At 45.4% G+C, this 16,561-nt stretch overlaps 1 protein-coding gene across 3 annotated transcripts in view; it reads left to right on the plus strand.

Annotated features, from left to right (window-relative positions):
- The first annotated feature begins 15,440 nt into the window (after nt 1-15,440).
- SFMBT1 (Scm like with four mbt domains 1) overlaps nt 15,441-16,561 on the plus strand; it is a 146,697-nt gene continuing 145,576 nt past the window's right edge. The window contains exon 1 of one of the 3 annotated variants that reach the window (XM_054483878.2): nt 15,441-15,884. The gene's annotated coding sequence lies outside the window, so the exon portion shown is untranslated. Of the gene's footprint in view, nt 15,885-16,270; nt 16,520-16,561 lie in introns of those variants that run through there. The other 2 variants (XM_054483882.2, XM_063661065.1) reach the window with 2 other exon arrangements.

Here is a 16,561-nt window from a genome sequence, read left to right on the forward strand (position 1 = left end):
ACAACCCCGGTTCCTTTGTGAACTCTTCTGTTCAAAGCTTTTGCTTAAGGATTCCAAACAACTAAGAAATTTTTTAAAAAACTGTCATTCATACCATTCACACCTAAAGACAGTTTTATCTGTTTTAAAAATGAACATCTCTTGCTACACACAAGTAACAAATATGATAGTCAGTTTTGTATTTAGAAATGTATTGGTGGCTGGGCGCTTAGGAGGCCGAGGCGGGCGGATCACGAGGTCAGGAGATCAAGACCATCCTGGCTAACATGGTGAAACCCTGTCTGCACTAAAAATACAAAAAATTAGCCAGGCGTAGTGGCACTTGCCTGTGGTCCCAGCTACTTGGGAGGCTGAGGCAAGAGAATCGACTGAACCTGGGAGGCGGAGGTTGCAGTGAGCCAAGATTGCGCCACTCTATTCCAGCCTGGGTGACAGAGGAGACTCCGTCTCAAAAAAAAAAAAAAAGAAAGAAAGAAAGAAAGAAAGAAAAAAAAAAAGGTAATGGTAGCAGGGATGTCTTCATAGTTTTCAAATTATGCATTCTTCATGAATACTTTTGTATTGCTGCTTACAAATATGCATTTCCAAACCTGAAATATAGGTGTGAACAGTGTGTACCAGTTTAAAGCTTTCACTTCATTTGTGTTTTTTAATTAAGGATTTAGAAGTTCCACAATTACAAACTGGTTTTAAATATTGGACATATTGGTTTTAATATCTGCTTTGCATTTTCACACATGGTCAACTGGGACATGTTAAACTTTGATTTGCCAAATTTTATGCTGTGTGGGATACTAACTATACGTATTTTAACTTAGTTTTAATATTTTCATTTTTGGGGAAAACTCTTTTTTCACTTCTCATGATAGCTGTTTTTTATATATATGTATATATATATGCTAAATCTTTATATACAGAAATATCAGTACTTGAACAAATTCAAAGCACATTGGTTTATTAACCCTTGCTCCTTGCATGGTTCATCAGGTTCAAATTATAACTGATATACATTTTCAACTATATTTACTTTTTAAATGAGTGACTTTCCTATTTTAAAATCTAAACTAGACATCTTATTGGTGAAAGTTGTTTAAGCTACATATTGTTGGTAGACACATCCTGTCAAGTGAAGTAGCTTTGTAGATATGGGTTTCCCCGCCCCACTTCCACCAGGGTGGGTGGAATAAGTTGATTTGGCCAATGTGTAATATTTAAAGTGTTCTGTAAAGTAAGTGTCTGGCCATTTGGTATGATTTCTGTGTGTGAAAGGTACTAAAATCACAATGGTATATCCATAATCAGCAACCATTTAACCCTTCTTTGTTCTAAAACAAGCAAAAAAAAATCCAAAGGGCACTGGTTGGTAGGATGAGGTTGGGGAGTATTTTAATTTTTGGAATTCGGGAAGCAGACAGCTTTACTTTATAAGGTTAGAACAGCAGCACCATCCATTAAATATAAACTGAAAATCTTTACTGTTTCTAAATTTCCTAGATTGTTATTATTTGGTCCTAAGTTGAGTATTTGTTCCACAGAAAGTGATAATTATCTTCTCCCTCTTCCTCCATTAGAAAATTAAGTTAATAATGGATTCCTTTAATGGGAGCATCACCACGTATTAAAACATCCATGGAGAGAATGATGAATAAGAAAAGTTTTCTAGGATTGTCTTTTATTCTTCCACATTTATTGTTAAACAGGGAAGGACTTTTTTTTTAAAGTTTTAAGAATCGTTCGTCACTTAATTTTTAGAAATGTTCTACCTGTATATGGTAATGTCCAGTTTTAAAAATATTGGACAACTTCAATCTTAAACATTTCTATTTAGCTGATTGTTTCTCACATATACTAATAAAAGAGAATTGTACATTACAAGAGTTACTTACTTGGATTAGATTTATTAATCTAAGTTACCTACTATTCTGACATTTTAGGAAGGAGGTAATTGTTTTTAATGATGGATAAACTTGTGCTGGTGTTTTGGATCTGATGCTGAGCATGTTCTGCACTGATGCTAATGTCTAATATACGTGCTACCCAGAGATTAATTTAGTCCATATGGACTATTGACCCCTCTTGAGACTGCAACATACACACTCCTAAATCAGTGTGTTTAGACTTTTCAAGTATCTAACTCATTTCTGAACATGTACCATGTTTATAAACCTCTGATTTTCAGCAGCATACTATAGAAAACACCTGCTATTAAAAACACTTCACAACTTCTACTCAGTGTCACCCATTGCTATCTTGAGAGACAACACAGCAATACCTGGTACGTTGCAAGTTTTCAAGATAGCCAGAACTTAAAAAGTTGGTCCATTAGTTGTATCTGATGGATATAAATTTGTCTCCTAGTTCACTTTGTGTCAAGAGCTAAAATTGTGAACCTAACTTTCTCTTACTGGTGGGTAATAACTGAAAATAAAGATTTATTTTCATGCTCACTTCTTTTTTTTTTTTTTTTTGAGATGGAGTCTCACTCTGTCACTCAGGCTGGAGTGCAGTGGTGCGATCTCGGCTCACTGCAACCTCCGCCTCCCAGGTTCAAGCAATTCTCTTGCCTCAGCCTCCCAAGTAGCTGGGAGTACATGCCACCACGCCCGGCTAATTTTTGTATTTTTAGTAGAGACGGGGTTTCACCATGTTGGCCAGACTGGTCTTGAACTCCTGACCTCAGGTGATCCACCCACCTTGGCCTCCCAAAGTGCTAGGATTACAGGCGTGAGCCACCGCGCCTGGCCTCCTGTGTGCTTATGTTTAATTTTTAAACATAAAATGGAGTTTTTATTTGCTAAAAACCAGGCTGTTGAATCACATTTGGAAAGGGTACCTATCTTAATGACTAACAACTTAATTGGGAAAGTTGAGTTCTTGTAAAATAGAAAACAAGGACTTCTTGGATTGAATCCAATCATCACTTCTTAGCAGATCACTTTTTTGATAGTGAAAGTTAAGCACACTGAATGCTACTTTTTATTGACAAACTGGCTATAATAGTCTAGAAGAAAAAAATCCCTAAATGGATACAGATTCCTAAAGTAATAGTGGCAACAGATGTTTCAGTGAACTTTTATCTTGACACTTTTAAATAGAAGTAATGCCAGAGCTGAAATTTTTAAGGCACTTACAGCTTGTATCGAAATTATTGGAGACATGGTTTCTTTATTAGCTATTTTGAGAACTGTGGAGTTATGCAAGATTTTTAAAAAGTGGCACCAGGGGGCCAGGCGTGGTGGCTCACGCTTGTAATCCCAGCACTTTGGGAGGCCAAGACAGGTGGATTACCTGAGGTTAGGAGTTCAAGACCAGCCTGGACAACGTGGTGAAACCTCATCTCTACTAAAAATACAAAAAATTAGCGGGGTGTGGTGGCACATGCCTGTAATCCCAGCTACTCGGGAGGCTGAGGCAGGAGAATCGCTTGAACCTGGGAGGCGGAGGTTATGGTGAGCTGAGATCACACCCTTACACTCCAGACTGGGCAATAAGAGCAAAACTCCATCTCAAAAAAAATGTGGCATCAGGTACTATACATCTAGTTAGTTCCTTTACTCTGTTTTATTTTTTAAATGAAAGTAGGACACATCATTTTCAGGGCTGTCAATATATTTGGGGCTTGTTTTTGGTATGGATTTGGATAGAGGATATTAAGTATTCATTCATTCTAATTTTGTTATTTTTCTAATTGCCAGAGATGGTCGCACTGAAATAGAAAAATGTTACAGGGAGTTGCATACAAAGCCTAAACTTGTACTGGATTTTGAAAATACTAGATTGGTGCAGTTACTTTTGCGCCAACCTAATATGTCTTTAGGAAAGTACTAGTATGTGGAAGGAAACAATAGGTATTAAAAGGTTTAAAGGAATGAGAAATAGGAAGTTGCTAGAACCTAACGGATGTTGACTTTAAAGGTAAGATTGTTCAGGTATATTAGTGGACATCTAGTCCAATGCTACAGCAAATTCCAGAGGTCTTAGGTGCATGCCATTCTACTTTCTAAAGAAAGTAAACACTTAGAAAATAGATTCTAACCCAGACATTTGGATTATACTGAGATAAATATGTACATAAGTTTTAGCAAGTCTGAACACTGACAAGCCAGATCTTCAGGTTAACTAAGAAAAGCCCAGAAACTTCATTATTTACTTTGCTTTGTATGCCATAACTGGTAACAAGGCAGTAAAATGATGCATATTTGAACTGGACCATAGTAATTAAATGATTTATCAATATCATTTGTAAGATAATTGTCAGGTTGAGATTAATAGTAAGTGGCAGCTTCCCAGAAATCTAGCTTGTCATTTGGCTTAGCTGTGCCCTGGGATTACCTTTTACCTTAGGCATGCTTCTAGGCATGTTTCCTAACTTAAAATCTTCCTTGATTTTTAAGTTCGAATTTGGAGGTTATGTGAAGTGATTGAAATAAGTCTTTCAGGCTGAGGAATTAGGTAATTTCAAGAATATAGAGAAAGCAAGTTTGTAATCTAAACATGAGAAGCTTAAGTTTAGGAAATGATTAGAATATAAATTGTTAAAATCATCAAGATTTTGGCCACAGATGAAAATATGAACATTGGGGCCAGGCGCGGTGGCTCACGCCTGTAATCCCAGCACTTTGGGAGGCCGAGGTGGGTGGATTATGAGGTCAAGAGATGGATACCATCCTGGGCAACATGGTGAAATTCCGTCTCTACTAAAAATACAAAAATTAGCTGGGCGTGGCTGCACACGCCTGTAATCCCACCTGCTCAGGAGGCTGAGGTAGGAGAATCGCTTGAATCCAGGAGACAAAGGTTGCAGTGAGCCGAAATCATGCCACTGCACTCCAGCCTGGGTGACAGAGAGAGGCTCCATCTAAAAAAAAAAAAAAAACCAGCCAGATGCAGTGGCTCACGCCTGTAATCCCAGCACTTTGGGAGGCTGAGGTGGGCAGATCACGAGGTCAGGAGATCAAGACCATCCTGGCTAGCACGGTGAAACCCTGTCTCTACTAAAAATACAAAAAATTAGCCGGGTGTGATGGTGGCTGCCTGTAGTCCCAGCTACTTGGGAGGCTGAGGCAGGAGAATGGCGTGAGAACCCGGGAGGTGGAGCTTGCAGTGAGCCAAGATTGCGCCACTGCACTCCAGCCTGGGCAACAGAGCAAGACTGTTTCAAAAAAAACAAAACACAAAACAAAACAAAAAAACACATGATTATAGTTTAGTATTTCACATTTAGTGACACTTTTCCGATCACTTTATGTAAGTCCTTTGTGTTGTACAAAGAGGTTTTTCCATGAGATGAGAATTATGAACATTTTATATAGGTAAGTAAACTCCATAGGTTGAGCTGGGGCAGAAATCAATGGCTCCTGGAGATTGCTTTTTTTTTTTTTTTTTTTTTAGAGCTTAGAATGCCCATTTGGAAATAATTTAGCTTTTGTGCTATTAATTACTTCTGTACTAAACTAGTAGTCAAGTGTTGACTTCCAAATGGAAGGGAAAAAATTACCCACACGAGTTAGAAGATTATTTACCAAATTATATTTTTGAGGTATTATGTATGTACTTAGTATTTAAAATTAGTAATGTTTGTTCCTTTTTCCACCCATTTTGGAGTATGTGGCAATTCCTAGTGCGCTTGTATGACATTACTCTTCCTGAGACTTGTATGTTCAAGAAAGTTTATATAAAAGATACCTGGTGGTAACTTAAAAAAAACTCCTCTGAAATAGTCACAAGTTTGTCACAGCTCAAGCCCAAATCTTACAGCTGAAAGAACCTCTAGACATCTTTGAGTGCAGCGCTCTGCTTTCAATAGATCACATGTACTAGCTGCATTTTAAGAACATAATTTATATCAGGAGGTAAAGTGACTACCTCAGTTTTTTTTTTTTTTTTTGAGATGGAGTCTCGCTCTGTCACTCAGCCTGGAGTGCAGTGGCACGATCTCCGCTCACTGCAAGCTCCGCCTCCCGGGTTGACGCCATTCTCCTGCCTCAGCCTCCTGAACAGCTGGGATTACAGGCGCCCGCCACCACACCTGGATAATTTTTTTTGTAGAGACGGGGTTTCACTGTATTAGCCAGGATGGTCTCGATCTCCTGACCTTGTGATCCACCCGCCTCAGCCACCCAAAGTGCTGGGATTACAGGTGTGAGCCACCACGCCCGGCCGACTACCTCAGGTTTTTAACTCCAGACCTGACAGAATGACTAGATAAAGATAGTGGAAAATGAAAACCGGTGGCCTTACAAGCAAGCTCCATCAGGAATGAAGATCATATATTCCAGGTATTATAAAATAAGTAATGAGAAAATTAGGATTCAATTGGCCACACTTCACTTTGTACAAAGCTACTGGGTAAAGCAAGATCTATGGGCATTTTCCCGATTTTGTCTGTACTATGCAGAAATTTCTTTCTTTTCAAATCCATCTAGTGCTAACATGCGGGAACCAAGTGGGGGCCTAGAGGTGGCACCATCAATTTGGCTGGTAAGCCCAGGCAGGAAACTATGAGACTCTTATCAACCAGGGAGATTTAACCGCTCCAGGCTGGGCGTGGTGGCTCACGTCTGTAATCCCAGCATTTTGGGAGGTCGAGGTGGGTGGATCACCTGAGGTCAGGAGTTCAAGACCAGCCTAGCCAATGTGGTGAAACCCCGTCTCTACTAAAAATACAAAAATTAGCCAGGTGTGGTGGTGCATGCCTGCAGTCCCAGCTACTGGGAGGCTGAGGCAGGAGAATCACTTGAACCAGGGAGGCAGAGGTTGCAGTGAGCCGAGATGGTGGCACTGCATTCCAGCCTGGGCGACAGAGCAAGACTCCATCTCAAAAAAAAAATAAATAATTAAAAAATAAACTACTCTGTAGCTGTAACAGTCATCAAACAAACACAAGAAATGTCCTTGTGAACATCTTGTAGCTTCACAGCAATATCCCGACAGTTATTGTATTACATTGGTGCAAAAGTAATCACAGTTTTTGCCATTAAAAGTAATAGCAAAAACTGCAATTGCTTTTGCACCAACCTAAATATGTAGGCTATACCTTAATATGAAAGAAAGAATGGCAGAGTAGGGAGAGGCAGGGACTGTGACAGAGGGCATTGGACAGGCAGGAACTGTGGTCTCCACTCATGGTGAAAAGGTGGGGGTGTGAGGGACTCTGGGCAGCAGAGAGATTCAGGCAGTGCTTGCCTAAGCCCAGCAGGTGGCTATGGAGAGAGAGTGTAGGAGGGTCCATGGTGGTATCTCCCTTTATCCTCTCTTCTCCTGGTTGGGCCTGCCTTGCCAAGTCCCTTCCAAGGGCCAGATGAACAGCCTTCTTCACAAACCTCCTGCCCTGGCCTCTCCAAAAGGGCCTCATGAGGGTCATGGAGACTGCTTTTGCCTGCGCTGGATGCCATGCTGGAAATAAGCTGCACCCAGGTTTCACCCTAGAGCGGTCAATTCCAAGGCCTGGGGGTCAGGTAGGGCAGAGGGGCTATCACTTTACAGATATGTGTCTTTTTGTACTTCAACTATACTTCAGTAGTATAGAAAAACAGAAACATTTTCAATCATATTCATTTCATTAAAATACTATTAATATTTTAATATCATAATTGTCTTTAATATCATTGAATATAATAACATGATTTAATATAATATTTTATGGGGGCAAAATTATTATACTTCTTTGGCAAACAAAATAATTTAAAAATAGTATTTATCTCTTCTTTACTTCTTTTTAACATTTCTATATTTTGTGTTTTACAATATATGTAATGTTTTATTAGACTAGTATAAATATATTAAATAATATGATTTAAGTATTTTGGAAGGCATACATTCATGTAGGTACAATATTTTGAAGGCCAGTACAAAAGGGAACTCTTGAATCTCCATCCCCTGGGCATTCTACATGATTGAAATAATATGATTTACCTTGCAATAAAGGAGTAGTTTAACATTAAAGAAGAAAAGAGGCCGGGTGCAGTGGTTCACACCTGTAATCTCAGCACTTTGGGATGCCGAAGTGGGCAGATCACCTGAGGTCAGGAGTTCAAGACCAACCTGACCAACATGGTGAAACCCCATCTCTACTAAAAATACAAAAATTAGCCAGGCATGGTAATTACAGGCACACACCTATAATCCTAGTTACTCGGGAGGCTGAGGCAGGGGAATCGCTTGAACCCGAGAGGTGGAGGTTGCAATGAGCTGAGATTGTGCCACTGCACTCCAGCCTGGCCAACAGAGCGAGACTCCATCTCAAAAAAAAAAAAAAAGAAAGAAAGAAAAAGGAAAAAGAAAAGGAATAATCTGATACATGTAGAAACATGGATGAATCTCAGAAACAAACAGGACGTCCGACACAGCAGGTTACACTTGTAAACTCAGCACTTTGGGAGGCTGAGGTGGTAGAATCACTTGAGACTAGAGTTCAAGGCCAGCTTGGGCAACATGGTGAGACCCCGTTTCTATGAAAAATAAGAAAAGATGTAGTGACACATGACTGTGGTCCCAGCTACTCAGGAGGCTAAGGCAGGAGGATCACTTGAAGCCAAGAGTTAGAGGCTGCAGTGCGCAATTATTGCACCTATGAAGTGAGACCCTGTCTCAAAACAAAAAGCCAGACAGGGACTGGGGCTCACGCCTGTAATGCAAGCACTTTGAGAGGCTGAGATGGGCGGATCACTTGAGGTCAGTAGTTCAAAACCAGCCTGGCCAACATGAGAAACCCTGTCTCTACTGAAAACACACACACACACACACACACACAAATTAGCTGAGCGCTGTGGCTCACACCTGTAATCACAGCTACTTGGGAGGCTGAGGCAGGAGAATTGCTTGAACTGGGAGGCAGTGGTTGCAGTGAGCTGAGATGGCACCACTGCATTCCAGCCTGGATGACAGAGTGAGACACTGTCTCGAAAACAACAACAACAACAACAAAGAAAAAAGCAACCAGACATGATTGCTACTTGGAGGAGTTGAACAAAAAATAATAATTAAAAAACAGACATGAGAGAGTATTGCTCTATGATGAAATTTTTTTTCTCGTCTTTTCTTTCTTTATTCTTTTCTTTTTTTTCTTTTTTTCTTTTTTTTTTTTCTTTTGAGGCAAAGTCTCACTCTGTCACCCAGGCTAGAGTGCTGTGGCACAATCACAGCTCACTGCAGTCTTGACCTCCAGGCTCAAGTGATCCTCCCACCTTAGCCTCCTGAGTAGCTAGGACTACAGGCTTGGGCCACTACATCTGGCTAATTTTTAAATTTTCTGTAGAGACGGGGTCTTGCTATGTTGCCCAGGCTGGTCTCGAACCCCTGGCCTCAATCAATCCTCCCACCTCGGCCTCCTAAAGTGCTGGGTTTACAGGCATGAGCCACCGTGCCTGGCCTATGATGAAGTTTATAAAAACAGGTAAAACTAATCTTGAAACTAGAAAGCAGATCAGTGTTTGCCTATGGGTGAAGGGAGTCATTAGAAGGCTCTGTGTTGGCCAGGAGCGGTGGCTCATGCCTGTAATCCTAGCACTTTGGGAGGCCGAGGCTGGCAAATCACCTGAGATCAGGAGTTCGAGACCAGCCTGGCCAACATGGTGAAACTCCATCTACTAAAAATATAAAAATTAGCCGGGCATTGTGGCATGTGCCTGTGATCCCAGCTACCTGGGAGGCTGAGGCAGAAGAATTGTTTGAACCCGGGAGGCGGAGGTTGCAGTGAGCCGAGATTACAACACTGCACTCCAACCTGGGTGACAGAGAGAGACTTCCTTAAAAAAAAAAGAAGTCTCTGTGTCTTCGTGGTGGTGGTTACATGGGCTGCACCTCTGTGAGCACTCAGAGAACTCTACACTTATAAAATAGGTATATGTATATGTATATATATGTGTATATATATATATATATTTTTTTTTTTTTTTTTTGAGATAGAGTCTTGTTCTATTGCCCAGGCTGGAGGGCAGTGGGGTGATCTTGGCTCACTGCAACCTCCGTCCCCTGGGTTCCAGGGATTCTCATGGCTCAGCCTCCCGAGTAGCTGGGATTTTACAAAGATGAGGAAACTGAGCCCAGAGAGGTGAAGGGTCCCATAGAAGGTCTCATAGAGAAGCAGTGAGTAACTCTGAACTTGACCCCAGCTGTCTGCCTCCACACCCACTGTTTTTTCCCTGACAACACAGCGTAGGTGAGAAGGACACCTGGTGGAGCAGGGTTTGCAGGAGCCAAGACATGGAGGGAAGCAGGGCAGGTGTTATGCAGAATGTGGAGTCATGGTCTGTGCTCCCGAGGCAGCAGGGCCAGCATAGTCAGCTGGACCTCAGTGAAGAATGGCATGGGGTCAGCAGTGACTCTACAGTGGGGATCACCTGATTGCTTGGGTAATTAGCCACAGGGAGTCATTATGTGACTGGCCTCATTTGGACTGACTGAAGGAAGCTGGCTGGTCAGTGGCAATGGAGGGCCACTGATCACTGACAGCAGGCCTGGCTGGCTTGTGGAATTTCATTCAGTTCTTCATGGGTTGAAAACAGCATGATGCCCTGGCCAAGGGTTCTGCCAGTCCCCAGGGTCCAGGCCTGGCCCTCATGTTCTCATCCAGTACAAGGCCCCAGCTTGATGCCCACCCACAGAAAGCAGGCCTGCTTCATGGGCAGGCAAGGCTTCAGGGCATAGGGGGTTCATATAGAATGGTTGAACACTGACCCCTTGGTCAATGATGACAGAGGATTACAACCCCTACCCCATGAAGCCAGCAGGAAGTGGAGACTAAGTTGGGAATGGCCAGGATGCCTCCTGGGTGTGCCAGCCTCTGGTCTTGGATGCTGCCAAATGACCCACTAGCCACTCTCTTTTCTTCCCACTGCCTCTCGGGGAAAGGGCTGACCTCATGGTTATGGAGACAGGCATGTCTTTGTGCTCAAGGGGACTGATGTCTATCTGTGGGATTACAGCGGGGACAGAACCCAAATAAATGACAAACAAATGCAGGTATAAATTAGAAATATCACCACTGGGGAGAGAGAGAACCTGTTCAGATGGGGTGGGCAGGGAAAGCCTCTCTGAGGAGACCATCTTGTTAAGCAGATACCGGAACAATAAGGTGTCACCTATGTAAAGGTGGGTGCAGGAAGTGGGATGCGGAGTGTGCCAGTGGGAAGGACAGTGACATACCCATGAAATGGAAAGGAGACAGATGCAGCTAAAATACAGCAAGCAAGGCGGGTGAGTAGGACAGCTAAATGGGACAGGTGAAGGTGGGCCAGGCCAGTCTTTTTTTTTTTTTTTGAGACACAGTTTCGCTCTTGTCACCCAGGCTGGTGCGCAATGGCACAATCTTGGCTCATTGCAACCTCCGTCCCCCGGCTTCCAGCAATTCTGCCTCAGCCTTCCATGTAGCTGGGATTACAGGCACGCACCACCACACCCAGCTAATTTTTGTATTTTTAGTAGAGACGGGGTTTTGCCATGTTGGCCAGGCTGGTCTTGAACTCCTGATCTCGTGATCTGACCACCTCAGCCTCCCAAAGTGTTGGGATTATAGGTGTCAGCCACCGCGCCAGGCCAGGGCCAGTCTTTTTTTTTTTTTTGAGATGGGGTTTCACCGTCACCCAGCCTGGAGTGCAATGGCGCCATCTCGGCTCACTGCAACCTCTGCCTCCCAGGTTCAAGTGATTCTCCTGCCTCAGCCTCCCGAGTAGCTGGGATTACAGGTGTGTGCTACCATACCCGGCTAATTTTTTATATCTTTAGTAGAGATGGGGTTTCGCCATGTTGGCCAGGCTGCTCTCGAACTCCTGACCTCATGATCTGCCCACCTTGGGCTCCCAAACTTTTGGGCTTACAGGCGTGAGCCACCACGCCTGGCCCTGGTGCCTTATAGGCCAAAGTGAGGCTTTTGGACTTCTGCAAAGTGCAATAGGGAACATTGAAAGGCTTTTCAGCTGGGGTAAGTCATGACCAGAAGTCAGTTTTCCATAAGTTACCCCTCATTCCGTGCTCCTCTGGGGCTGCATCTTCTGTCAACAATCCCCAACTCGAACTTCCCAGTAGCGTGGTTGAGAAGCTGGCATGCCTGGTTTGTGGCTAAGCTTTGCTTCTCCTTAAGGATGACCTGGAAGCTCTCAGTTTGCTCTTTGTCCATAGGGAATGTTACGGCCCGTCCTGAAGGATGTTGCAAGAGCTAAAGGAGATTCTGTCCAACTGCACATGTGCATACTCACACCCACATCTACACAGTGTCCGACACAAGTCAGATGTGCAGACAGTTTTAAACTGTTCTTGAGTTTTCTGTTCTTCTTCCTTAGGGGTCATGAAGGTGAGCACTGGAGAAAGGCAAGACAGTTTTACAATATTTGAATAAATTGAAAGATAGGACCAGACGTGGTGGCCAGCACTTTGGGAGGCCGAGGCAGACGGATCACTTGAGCCCAGGAGTTCAAGACCAGCCTGGGCAATATGGCAAAATCCTGTCTCTACAAAAGATACAAAAATTAGCTGGGCATGGTGGTGCACACCTGTAGTCCCAGCTACTTGGGGCTGAGGCGGGAGGATTGCTTGATCCTGGGAGGTAGAGGCTGCAGTGAGCCATGATAGCACCATTGCACTGCAGCCTGGGTGACAAGAGTGAGACCCTCTCTCAAAAAAAATTTTAAAAAGGCTGTGTGCGGTGGCTCACACCTGTAATCCCAGCACTTTGGGAGGCCGAGGCGGGTGGATCATGAGGTCAGGAGTTCGAGACCAGACTGACCAACATGGTGAAACCCCGTCTCTATTAAAAATACAAAAATTAGCCGGGTGTGGTAGCGTGCACCTGTAATCCCAGCTACTGAAGAGGCTGAAGCTGGAGAATCACTTGCACCCAGGAGGCAGAGGTTGCAGTGAGCCAAGATTGCACCACTGCACTCCAGCCTGGGTGACAGAGCGAGACTCTGTCTCAAAAAAATCATTAACAATAGCTAACATTTACAAAACATTTACTATGTCCTAGGAGTTGAGCTTGTGAGGCAGCTGTTAATCTTTGTTTTTTTTTGTTTTTGTTCTTGTTTTTTTTGAGATGGAGTCTTGCTCTGTCACCCAGGCTGGAGTGCAGTGGCACCATCTTGGCTCACTGCAAGCTCCATCTCCCCGGTTCACGCCATTCTCCTGCCTCAGCCTCCCGAGTAGCTGGGACTACAGGCGCCCGTCACCACACCTGGCTAATTTTTTTGTATTTTTAGTAGAGACAGAGTTTCACCATGTTAGCCAGGATGGTCTCGATCTCCTGACCTCATGATCCGCCCACCTCGGCCTCCCAAAGTGCTGGGATTACAGGCGTGAGCCACTGCGCCAGGCCAGAGGCAGCTGTTACTCTTATCCTAATTTTACAGACCAAGACCCGAAGGCCCAGAGGGGATAGATAAGTTGCCAAGGTCACAGGGCTGGTTGTTGAACCTGGATGGTCCGTCCTCAAAGCCAGTCCTCTTAACCCTTATATGATTATCCTAGGATGTGTAGAGACACATAAACCAGTGTGGATATCAACTGATATTCTGAAAAAAGAAGACCTCATAAGAGCATGAGAGGGAATCAAGCCTTTTCATATGTTAGAACCTATTCCAAAGAACCAATATTTAGATTCACATGGTATTTGCTCAAACTTAGGTCTAGGGAAGGAAATGGAGAATTCAGAAATACATTAATCAAAATCAAAATGCTAGCGTAAAAGTAGATTTTACTAAACAAAGGAATTTTTTTTTTTTGAGACAGAGTCTCGCTTTGTAGCCCAGGCTGGAGTGCAGTGGTGCGGTCTCAGCTCACTGCAAGCTCAGCCTCCCTGGTTCACGCCATTCTCCTGCCTCAGCCTCCTGAGTAGCTGGGACTACAGGCACCCGCCACCATGCCCGGCTAATTTTTTTGTGTTTTTAGTAGAGACGGGGTTTCACTGTGTTAGCCAGGATGGTCTCGATCTCCTGACCTCGTGATCTACCCGTCTCGGCCTCCCAAAGTGCTAGGATTACAGGCGTGAGCCACGGTGCCCAGCCTTTTTTTTTTTTTTTTTTGAGATGAAGTCTTGCTCTGTCACCCAGGTTGGAGTGCACTGGCACAATCACGGCTCACTGCAGCCTAAAACTCCTGGCCTAAAGTGATCCTCCTGCCTCAACCTCCCAAAATGCTAGGACTACAGGTGTAAGTCACCACGTCTGGTCAATAATTATTTAATAAATGGTAACTGCAGAATTAATAACAACCGATGACAGTGGTAGTGAGTTATGTCCATATTTTACTCCAAATAAATAAGCCAAGATAAAATCGGGATAATCATCAGAGAATGAAATATGAAATGAAATTGTAGAAAACTAGCAGAAAAAAGACTATCAGATGGGCAGCAGAAAGCTCACTTTGTCAGCATTGAAGAAATTAAAAAACCATTAGAATGACACATTGAACATTAGAATAAACAAGAAAGAACAACAGGCTAGAAAATACTTGCATCAATGACGACAAAGGAGTAATATCTATAATATAAAAAAATGCTTGTTCAAAGTTAGAAGAGGTTCAAGTCCCCAGAAGATGGATATGAATAGATTATTCACAGAAGAGGGAATGCATATAGTAAATGCATGGAAAAACATTCATTTTTGAATGTTGTGTCACCTAAGAAATGCTAAGTAACCTTGAACTAGCAACAGACTATTGAAGTAGGCGGGAAATAGCACTCAATGTTTATAACTGTGTTAAACTCCTTACACTTGTTCCTTGGAGGCGGTAGAATAATTGGGGCAGCTCTTGGGAAAAATATGACGCTGTAAGCCAAGACCACTTGGCCATTCATATTCTACCCGGGAGCCTTTCCACTCCCAGGTATTTGTCCCAAGTGCAGAATTCAAGGATACGTCAGCAAACAACCGTAAAGAACCAAAAACATTAGGGGGCTGAGTGAATAGTTAAGGACACCTGCACACCTTAAAAATGAATCATGTGAACAAAATAAAAATGGTAGTGAAAGTAGTAACAAAAAAAGTGTGGTTGCAACTATATACAGTATATATATGTTTCATGTCATGAAAAGTTGCATTTCATTGTAACAATATGGATTACTGTATTCTTTTTAGATTTTTCTTTCTGTCTCTGGTTGTCATATTGTTTTTTCAGTGGTGCTAAAAAAAATCTGGATTCAAATCCAGCCAGCAGCGTGACTTTGAGCAAGTTTGTGAAGTGGGATATTTCTCAGAGCGGTTGAGGGAGGTGGCTTGAGCTCGCACTTGGCACACGGTAGGAACCCCAGACTTTCTTCTTGCGGTGGGGGCACCTCTGGGCCCTGTCCGAGAACTCCTTTCAGGGCCTGGGAGTCTGATCGGGAGCTCCCGGGTCTCGGTGGCGCGGGAACTCCCTTCTGGAGGGAACTTTCCGGAGCAGGTGGGCGGGTGTATGTCCCACGGGCACCCGCGCTCAGGAGGAGCGGGCGAGCTCGGGCAACGTAACCGCCCACAGTCACCTCGGGCTGCGGGGCCGACTTGAAGCCGCCTTCGAGGTTCTGATCCTTCCCGGGGCTCTGGGCTCGTTCGTCCCAATTCGCAGCTGTCCTGTGCCCCTCGCTGCAGGAAGACTCAAGATTTACAGGGCGCCTCCTGCGGAAGCCTAGAGACATCGGGGGCGCCGAAGGGCCCGCGCCGGACTTCGCAGACAGGGGGCACTTGGGTGCCCTTTCAGGTCTCAGAGGGCGCGCCCGATCCCCGACGAGGGGCAGGCAAACGGGCGCAGTCCCCGCGGCGGCTGCACGCGCGCATCTGGGATCCGGCCGCTTCTCCGCTCATGCCATCTTGTCCGAGCCAGTCACGTGCGGGCGACAGAGGCGCGCTTCGCCGGGCCGGTACTCCAGGTCCGACCCGCGAACCCCTCTGGGATCCCCGCTGCTCTGTCTACAACCCGAGGTGAGGCGCGGGCTAGGTCGGGGCCGGGCCAGGGCCGGCACTGGGTTCCCGGGGACGCGTCTCCTCTTCCGGGCCGTTCCGCTCGGGGCCACAGCGCCGTCGGGGGCCCGAGGCGCCGCCGCGTGTCCTGCGCCACGGCCTCGGGGCCGTCCGCGCCGAGTTGCTGGCTGGGGGCGTGGGTGGCCCGCGGCGCCGGACCCCCGGCACACCAGCCCGCGGAGTCCTTACCTCCCGCGCGGCCCCAGCCAGGAGGGATGGCGCTGGGGCGGGAGCGGGGCAGCCGGGCCCGGGAGCTCCACGGGCGCGGCGCGAGGGGCGCAGGCTGCCGGGAGGACCGCGGAGCTGGGGGTGGGGGGGCGCGGGCGCATGCGCCCTGCGTCCGTGCCATATTGGAATGAGTCGGAGCGCGGAGCGCCGCCGCCGCCTCCGCCGGAGCGCGGGTGGAGGGGGGCGGGGAGAGCTGCCGGCCGCCCCGCTCCGCCGAACCCAGCAGGAAGGAGGGCGCGAGCGGGCGAGCGCGGGAGGAAAAAGCGCCCGCGCGGGGGAGCGAAAAGAAGGAAAGAAAGAAAGAAAACGAGCGCGAGAGGGGGAAAAGCGAGCGATCGAGCGAGCGCGCGCGCGAAAACTCCCGGCAGGTAAAAAAGCGGCGCCGCCGGCTGGGCCTTCCCGCGCGGCGG

This window comes from Pongo pygmaeus, chromosome 2 (genome assembly GCF_028885625.2).
Source record: "Pongo pygmaeus isolate AG05252 chromosome 2, NHGRI_mPonPyg2-v2.0_pri, whole genome shotgun sequence".
NCBI lineage: Eukaryota > Metazoa > Chordata > Mammalia > Primates > Hominidae > Pongo > Pongo pygmaeus.